Raw genomic sequence first — 9,051 nt, 5'->3', positions numbered from 1 at the left:
TTGGGGTGTAAATGTTGGTCATATTTATCCAATCTCCCAAATGGCGAAGCAGCCATGCATAATTATAGATTCGCAAATCAGGTTATCCCAATCCCCCCCTATTCCAAGATCCCAACGATTGTGTCAACTGTAATTTAGGTTTCTTGGCCATCCAAATAAATAAAATAACCAAATGGCTCATTCAATTGTGCAATGTGGTATGGGAATAAAACACAAGATGACTTTTAAAAAAGGTATAGCTTTCTGTTGGGTCTCTTTGGGAAGATGACTAAGCGCACCAAGAAGGTTGGTATTATTGGTAAATATGGCACCCGTTATGGTGCTTCCCTAAGGAAAATGGTAAAGAAAATTAAATCAGCCAGCATGCAAAGTATATATGCTCCTTCTGTGGAAAGGCAAAGATGAAGAGAAAAGCTGTGGGGATTTGGCACTGTGGCTCTTGTATGAAGACAGTTGCTGGTGGCGCCTGGACATACAACACCACATCAGCTGTCACAGTGAAATCAGCCATTAGAAGACTCAAGGAACTGAAAGACCATAAAAAATTCAACTTGCCATCACTTTGTTAGACTGTACTCAGGGTCGGATTTTCCTATAGGCTAACTAGGCTTCAGCCTAGGGCCTCAAGATCAAGAGGGGCCTACAATCAAATTGTTAGCAAAATTAAAATTACACTATTCTAAAAACAGTGAACACTAAAACACTGAACTGAAAATAAGGAGAAATTCTACGCATATGACTAATAAACAAACATAAAAATGTATTGGTTAAGATCAATGCGTTCGGCTCATTGGGTCTGTTCGTTTGTCTGTTCCAATCTACACCAATCTGCACTTTATTTATGCAAGAACAAACCAGAGCTTAGTAGCATAAGGCATGCCAATATTTGTCATAGCAATCAGTGAACGTATGAACTATACTTTGGTGCAATCTAGTATATACAAACGAACAGACCTATTGATATCCCGACGTTCGGTTTTATTCATGTTACTTCGATAATATGAAACACGTGTTAATGTTATTAGAAAAGATTCTTATTTTAGGATTGCGTACACGATCATTTGATTCTCGCCTTTTGAGTTCAGTAGGTTCAATACTTTAGTGAAGTGTTTATAGACTATTGAAAAAAATTTTTGTGACAATATCTTCATTTCGCGGAATTCTAAGTAAGTTCTTAACATGTTTTAATTTGCATATTTTAAAATGTATATTACGTGCTTTATTTTATATTTTCATGATTATATCAGAAATAATAAAATCCTAGAGCGCGTATGCGCTGTTGAAATATCGTGAGTCCTGGTGGCGTGAAGTGTGCTTCTGTGTCACTCTTCACGGCGCTTGCACCAGCGACTCATCAAAATTCAGCCGGGGGTGGGGAATCCGAATTGCACACGTGCTCCAGCTCCGGATCGGATCCCGCTGCTCTTCTCTCTCCCCCCCCCCCCACCCCTTTCCCGGCTCCGGAGGGGAATCGGTCTCAGCCCCGGGTGGGGGCACGCGCCGGTCCCCGGTCCGATCCTGCCTCCGGTTCAGGTTTTAGCCACTCCCTGGTTACCTCTGTTCCGCTTCGGGATCGGAACCAGCTCCGGCCGCAACGGGCACCGACTCGGCTTCTCCCTTTCTTTTTCTCGCCCTGGGAGGAGGATCGGGGAAGGAAAGACATCAGTCCGGAAACAGCTGGGCAAAGCCCAGCCCCACAGAGAGAGAGGCAAAACATGGATCCGTCAGGACAGGGCGGCCCAGACTGGCATGGGGGGGGGGGTTCAGTGGAAGGGGGATGGGAGGCAGGCAGGCTGGCATCGGAGGGGGGTGGGGGGTTCAATGGGAGGTGAAAGGGCCTCATAAGTGGAATAGCCTAGGGCCTCTTTTCATCTAAATCTGGCCCTGACTGTACTTAATAAAATATTATTATATGACAGTGAAAAAAAAAGGTATAATTGTTAAAACAACTAAAGAAAAGAGGTTTATTGGACCACAGTAATTAGAGAGGAATTGTTCTGTTGTCTGACTCCAGAAAATTTACAGATGAATGAATCCTATATGGGGTGGCCTAAGGGATCTGGCCAATCGGAATCTTACGCTACGCCCAGTGCATCCCAGAATCCACTGGGAGATGAGCCTAAGATTCCAGTTGGGGCAAGCTCGCCATTCCAATGAAGGTGAACCTGCCAGTCGGACGCAGGAAAGACCCGTCTGTCCAGCCATCTAAAAAAGGTTGGGGGGGTCCAGGTGGGGGTTGTCCAGCAGGATGGACTGGGCATCTCTCCTGTGGGTGAACTTTTGGGGGTTTGGGCCCACATCCCACCCACTTTCTGCCCTAACCACTCATCCAAAAACGCTCCTTTTCGCTCTGAATGCACAGCGGCAGTCAAAAGGACAAAACTGCTTTTAGATACATCTAAATCCCATTTTGATTATCGGTACTTTTTAACATTAATGCATAGCCATTAAATCAGAAAATGGAAAATCAGCCATTCTCTGGCTGCAGTAGAAATGGTCTTAATGTGTGAAGAAGATCTGCATAAAGGCACACTAAGATCACTTTTTGCTGCAGCATTTTAAAAGTGCCTCTAACACACCCCACCCCCTCCCTTTTTACTAAACCACAATAGCGGTCATTAGCTCAGAGAGCTGCACTGAATGCTCCACACTATGTGCTCTATGATCATCAAGAACTGCGCGGAACATTAAGGGCTCCTTTTATGAAAGTGCGTTAGGGCCTTTACGCACAGAATAGTGCGCGCTAAAATACCATGTGCGCTAGCCACTACAGCCTCCTCTTGAGCAGGCGGTAGTTTTTCGGTTAGCGTGCACTATAGCACACGCTAATCCGATACATGTGCTAAAAACACTAGCGCACCTTCGTAAAGGGAGCTCTAAGTGCGGCTCCTTGAGCTAATAACCGCTATCGCAGTTTAGTAAAAGATGGGTAAAACGTGGTAAAACCTATATAAAATTTATTGAAGACAATAGCCAATTGCAAAGTATCTGACAACAATCACACCACTTCACTCACAATTAGACAGCTACAAGAGATCAGCAATACACTACATGTGATTATTGTCAGATACATTGCATTTGGCGTTTATATTTTGCTTGATGATAATTTTAATGAATATATTCCCTACATTGATAGTGTCTTATGTATTCCTTTTACAGTTTTACACTCAGCCCCTGATGCAATTTTGGTGGGGGTGAAACATGGCCATTTTAGTCTTTTGGAGAGTCTCAGCTTCTTTCTTTCACCTGCTCCCTGTCAACCCCCTGCTCTCAGCCTTCTTCAATGTCCAACATTAGATCCCTTTTTCTATCTCCATCTCTTAGCATCTGATCTTTCTCTCATCTCCATCCCCTATGCTAGCTCTAAGCCCCCCTCTCCCAGATCAGACCTTTTTCCTCATCCTTGTATGAACCCCCATTTTCTGTCAATCTTCCCATCAACCTCCTTTTGCCATTCCCAGCCCCCTTCCTCTTTCTGCCATTCCCAACCTCCTTCTGCCATTTGCCATCGCTAACCTCCTGTGTCAGTCCCAAAATCAACCCCTTCTCTCTATCCTATGCTCAGCATCATCCACACCTAGCCAGTGCCTTTAAATCAGCTGCAGAGTGATAGGAGATTGGCAAGAATGAAGAAACACTCTGCCTTTTGGCACCACATAGGAGCTGAAATCAGAGAGCAAGTACTTTCTGTATGATATAGACGCCTAACTTAAGTATGACTCATACTTAAGAATGTGCTCATGGTTTAATTTGATTTTACTGAGCAGTATTTCCAGTGGCATAGATTCCTACACCACTCCAGCAGCAGATTCAGGAATGATGCATGGCCACATTAAGAACAGTGTGTGGTTGTTCATGCTGTACCTTAGAAGGAATACTGTAGGGACAGTTCGCCCTTTTGTTAACTGGCAGCAGAGATAAGAAGCAAGAATCTTAAAATCTACAAGTTCTGGGTTACATACAAATCCGACTTAAGAACAGCTTTAAAAACGTAACTCATTCTTAACCCAGGGACTGCCTGAACTGTACTTACTCTCTGATTTCAATAGAATTTACAAGAAAGGAAAACTTCCTTGTGGTCTAGCCTCAGGCAGACAAACCATAGTGGAGATGTTCAGTAATGTTGGTGTGCGATTTTATTTCACAATTTAAAGAAATCTGTACGATGGTTCAACACGCATGTGGCCTGCCTCAGGAGCCTTATTACTAATGTAATATCTCTTGCTTGATGTAGCCTATAGTTGATAGAAAACTCAGCAGAATACTATGGATGCTATTAGAAGATCCTTATAGACCTCTGCACACATGAGAAACAAAACAGATACTGCCCATTTGAACATCTCCACTATGGTTTGTTTGTCTTTGGTCGAATTGTGGAGATTTTCTCCTGAGTTTTCCGACCCTAGCATCAGGCAGCCCATACCAGCTGTTTATTTTGGTCAAGTTTCACTCAATGATAGCTAAGTCTGTGGCAATGAAATATCTCTTTCTGTAATGCATCCTCCTGTAATAAGTCTTTTTTAAAATAATTATTGTCAGTATTTTCTTCTCTGAACTATAAAGGGGGGAGGGACTCTCTGTGGTATTCATTTCTTTGGACTGCAGTAGGCTTTACACCCTTGGTGTTTTAAGTGAAGCAACAATCATCCTGGAAATGATTTGGGGGTTGTAGCCTTTTTGTTTGAAGAATTCAGTGAAGACTTTCAGAAATTCAGAGAAGACTTTCAGATATTTATATTTGTGCCTTGGGTCAGAGCATATACAGTGGTATTGAGTGGCTTGGATGTATAAAATGGACTTTTCTGTATGTGAAAAGTGGAAGGCGAAATTGTGAACGTTGCTGCATCTGTCAGTTAGTTTCCTTTATATATGTGTAGATCGTAGATACCTGTAGATAGTCATTGTTGATAGAAAATGTGTTGTCCGAAAAGTGAAATTTTTCTATGGGTTAATCAATTTTGAATCTAGTTGAAGGATTAGATATATTAAAAGAGATATGAAATTGTTTAGGATTTAAGTTAAGTATATGTGGGTTAGGAAGGATTTGGTTAATTTTGATAGGTATTTTGGTGATCCCAAAAGAACTATCCAGTGTTGCTTCCAAGGGTAAAAAGTATCTGCCTAGGTTGCAACAATATGAGCTACTGAAAACTGCCCACTGTTATTAACCTTCGCATTATTAGAGTTACCACATGGCTGCAGAAAAAGGAGGACGGATTGCGTTCAATGGAAATAAAACCCAGATGTTTCAATCCATCCCCCTCTTTTCTGGAGCCATAAGGTAACCCTACTCATTATGATCAGTTAACAGCAGACACTTGGCATCCCAGGATAGACTAGGAAACCCATTTTAATAGAACATTGAGATCAGAATTGCGACATCAAGGATTCTCAAGTCTGGTGGTACTCTAAAAATGGATTTGCTAATTAAGAGACTTAAAAAAAATACCTGCAGGAGTGCAAATGTATTGCCAGCACATTCAGTGGGAGCAGCCATTTTATCTTGCCTTTCCAAATAATATCTAGCATCATGTTTGCTTTTTTGGCTGCCACCACACACTGGTTAGATTTCAGCATATTGTCTACAATGGTACTTAGTTCTTTTTCTTGGGTACTGGCCTCTAAGGTGGACCCTAGCTTCGTAACTATTATATGGATTTGTCTTCCCAATGTGCATCATTTTGCATATGTCTACATTAAATTTCATCTGCCATTTGGATGCCCAATCTTCCAGTTTCCTAAGGTCTTCCGCCAATTTTTCACAGTCCACATGGTTTTACCAACTTTGAATGGTTTATTGCAAATTTAATCACCTCACTTGTCCTGATTTCCAGATCATTTATAAATATATTAAATAGATCCCTGTGGCAATCCCCTATTCACCTCCTCCATTGAGAAAAATGACCAAGCAGTGATTGGCTGGCCCGGACCTTCTCTCTGACAACAGAATTGACGTCGGGGGGGAAGGCTTCTGGGCCGGCGGTGTGTAATCGCTGCACGTGCCTGGCCCTTCCCGGAGTTGCAGAAAGGGATAATTAAATGTGGGGGGCGGCAGCAGACCGGGGTTGAGGAGGAATTGGATCAGCATGTGTATCCCCAACAGGCAGTCCATGTACCCCCTAGGGTATGCGTACTGCAGGTTGAGAAACCCTGGTTTACCGGACCATAGGCAACATGGATTCACTAGAGACAGGTCTTGTAAGACAAATCTGATCAATTTCTTTGACTGGGTGTCCAGAAAATTGAATTGAGGGGGAAAACTAAATATGGTGTATTTAGATTTTAGCAAAGCCTTTGACAGTGTTCTATACAGACATCTAATAAATAAACTGAGTACCCTTGGTATGGGCCCAAAAGTGATGGACTGTAGAGGTGGTGGAGACAGAGACCATGTCTGAATTCAAAAAAGTGTAGGACAGGCAAGTGGGATCTGTTAGGGAGAGAAGGAGACAGTGGATGCTGCAGATGGGCAGACTGGATGGACCATTTGACCTTTATCTGCCATCATGTTTCTATGTTTTCCTAGTCCACATGTTGACTCATGAATTTTTACTGCTTCCATTCCCACAGCTAGGCTCTGCAATTTTCCTGTTACTCTGAATGGGGAGATATGAATAGAAATCTCAGATGGCAGGCCAAGGGGGGGGGGGGAGAGGAGGGGCACAAATGTATGCTTTCCAATATAGTGTTAATCTGGCCCTGACAGTGAGAATTGTCTGGGAATAGATAACAAGTGTAAATGACAGCAGATAAAAACCTGTATGGAATATCCAGTCTGCCCAACGAGATAAACTCATAGCATAAGGTATCTGGACCAAGAAGAAATGAGAAAGGGGACAAAGACTTGAGAAGGACTGGGGCTGGAAGGGTAAACAAGTTCAAATGTGGGAAAGGAATCCCCCTTCCCCTAATGCAGAGTTTTCCTCCTACCCTCATCCTGTAACCTCCATCCCTATTCCTCCTTCCCTCTAGAACCTTGAACATTCCTTTATATCAGAACCTCCCTTCTTTTGCTTACATGCAAATCATCGCTTTTCTGATCATCCTTATGATCCCTTCCTAGTGCCAATACAGTACCTGGGATCTCATTATCCAGTCAATAAAGCAAAATAAATTATAAATGCACACACTTTATTATTGCTCATTTATGTGAAGTGACACTGAATTTTCAAACGCTTGCATCAAAATCTATCCCTAAGGCTGCTGCAGAAAACTGGCGGTCATGCCTATAGAGAATAACATGGGGACAAATTTTTCCCCGTCCCCGCTGGAACTTAATTTCTCCATCCCCTTGAGTTTTATCACTGTCGCTTTCCCTGCCCCATTCCTGTAAGCTTAGGGCTACCAGATTTTCCGGAACTAAAATCTGAACCCATGGCCCCGCCCCCAGGCCCACCCAGTTCTATCTGAGTCATGCCCCATTCCGCCCCAAGCCCCGCCCCCTCAACCTGTTCAGGAGGCCACCTGTGCATACGCTGGTGTGACGTGATGAGGTCACATGACTGCATGCATGCACATGATGTCACTGCACAGATGCCGTCCCGATGTTGCTTCTAGCTGGAAGCTATTCAAAACCCAGACAAAGTGCCGGGTTTTGAAAAGCTGTCTGGACGCCCAGACATGTCCTCTAAAAGAAGGATATGTCTGGGGAAATCCAGACATCTGGTAACCCTATGAAAGCTCTACCTTAACTGCACAAGCCTCAAACACTTATGAGTTTAAAGTGTTTGAGGCTTGTGCAGATGAGGACAGAGCTTAGGCATTGGTGGAATGAGGTATCATGGCATCACAATCTCAGCTCTAGAATGTTGCTTCTTATGATTTTAAAGTGTTTGAGGCTTGTGCAGATGAGGACAGAGCTTGCAGGAATGGGGCAGGGACATAAAAAGAGCTTGCCAGGACGGGACGAGAAAATGAGTTCCACGGGGAAAAATTTGTCCCCATGCCATTCTCTACTTTAGAGTACCAGTATATATGGACAAACCCAATGCAGAAAATAAAATTGCTGCATCATATATGAGATATTCACTTTAAATATATATATATATACAGTATAATCTTGTTATAACAGACTCGCTTATAACGGAACCTCATCTATAGCGGATGAGATCCACTGATCCTGGTTGTGCATCTTTATAAACATGCAGAAAATCATTGCATATAGCGGACTCGTATATAACGGACTTTCAGATATAACGGACAAACAATTTGATCCCCAGAGCCACTTGTAGCTGTAGTTTTGTTAACAGACATAACATAACATAACAGACATAACAGACATACAGGCTCCGCCTACAAGGCGCATGGCGTGCCGGTGATACAGTATCAAAATGCAGCCCAGAAGAAAATGACAGATTATTTTTCTTTCCAGGATAGTGCGGCAAAATGCTTTAGAACACAGTTTTTCAACCACCGGTCCGCGGACCGGTATCGGTCCGCAGGAAATTTTTGCCGGTCCGCGCAGGACTGGCAAGATTGACTCATTTGAACTTCCTGCCGGTCTGCGCAGGACCGGCAAGATCAGCATCGGAAGCGTGCGCTGGGCCGGAGAGATCTTGGGGAGCCTCCGACAGTGGCTTTCTCCCCTCTCTGCAGCTCTCCTTTACTTCCCAGCGCAGCGATTCACGAAGGCAGCCTCAGGGCTTTTGCTGAGTCGCGGCTGCCTCTGATGATGCAACTTCCTCTTTCCTCAGAGGCGGCGCGACCCAACAAAGGACCCGAGGCTGCCTTCGTGAATCGCTGCGCTGGGAAGTAAGAAGAGCTGCTGGGAGGGGAGAAAACCACTATCAGTCTGGGAAGCTGCTGGGCAGGGGAAAAAAGGGACAGCTGCTACTGGAGAAGGAGAAGGAGAGATGCATCTGGGAGGGGAGGAGGGAAAGGAATCTGGGAAGCTGCTGGGCAAGATAAAAAAAAGGGACAGCTGCTACTGGACAGGGAGAAGAAGAAGGAGAGATGCTTCTGGGAGGGGAGGAGGGAAAGGAATCTGGGAAGCTGCTGGGCAAGGAAAAAAAGGGACAGCTGCTACTGGATAGGGAGAAGAAGGAGAGATGC

The 9,051-nt window shown here is 43.9% G+C and overlaps 1 pseudogene; it reads left to right on the top strand.

The window, feature by feature from the left end:
• The first annotated feature begins 264 nt into the window (after positions 1-264).
• Positions 265-569, top strand: LOC117357205 (annotated as a pseudogene).
• The last annotated feature ends 8,482 nt before the right edge of the window (positions 570-9,051 follow it).

The sequence above is a fragment of the Geotrypetes seraphini genome, chromosome 3, assembly GCF_902459505.1.
Source record: "Geotrypetes seraphini chromosome 3, aGeoSer1.1, whole genome shotgun sequence".
Classification (NCBI taxonomy): Eukaryota; Metazoa; Chordata; class Amphibia; order Gymnophiona; family Dermophiidae; genus Geotrypetes; species Geotrypetes seraphini.
This window is presented reverse-complemented; position numbering and strand designations above follow the sequence as displayed.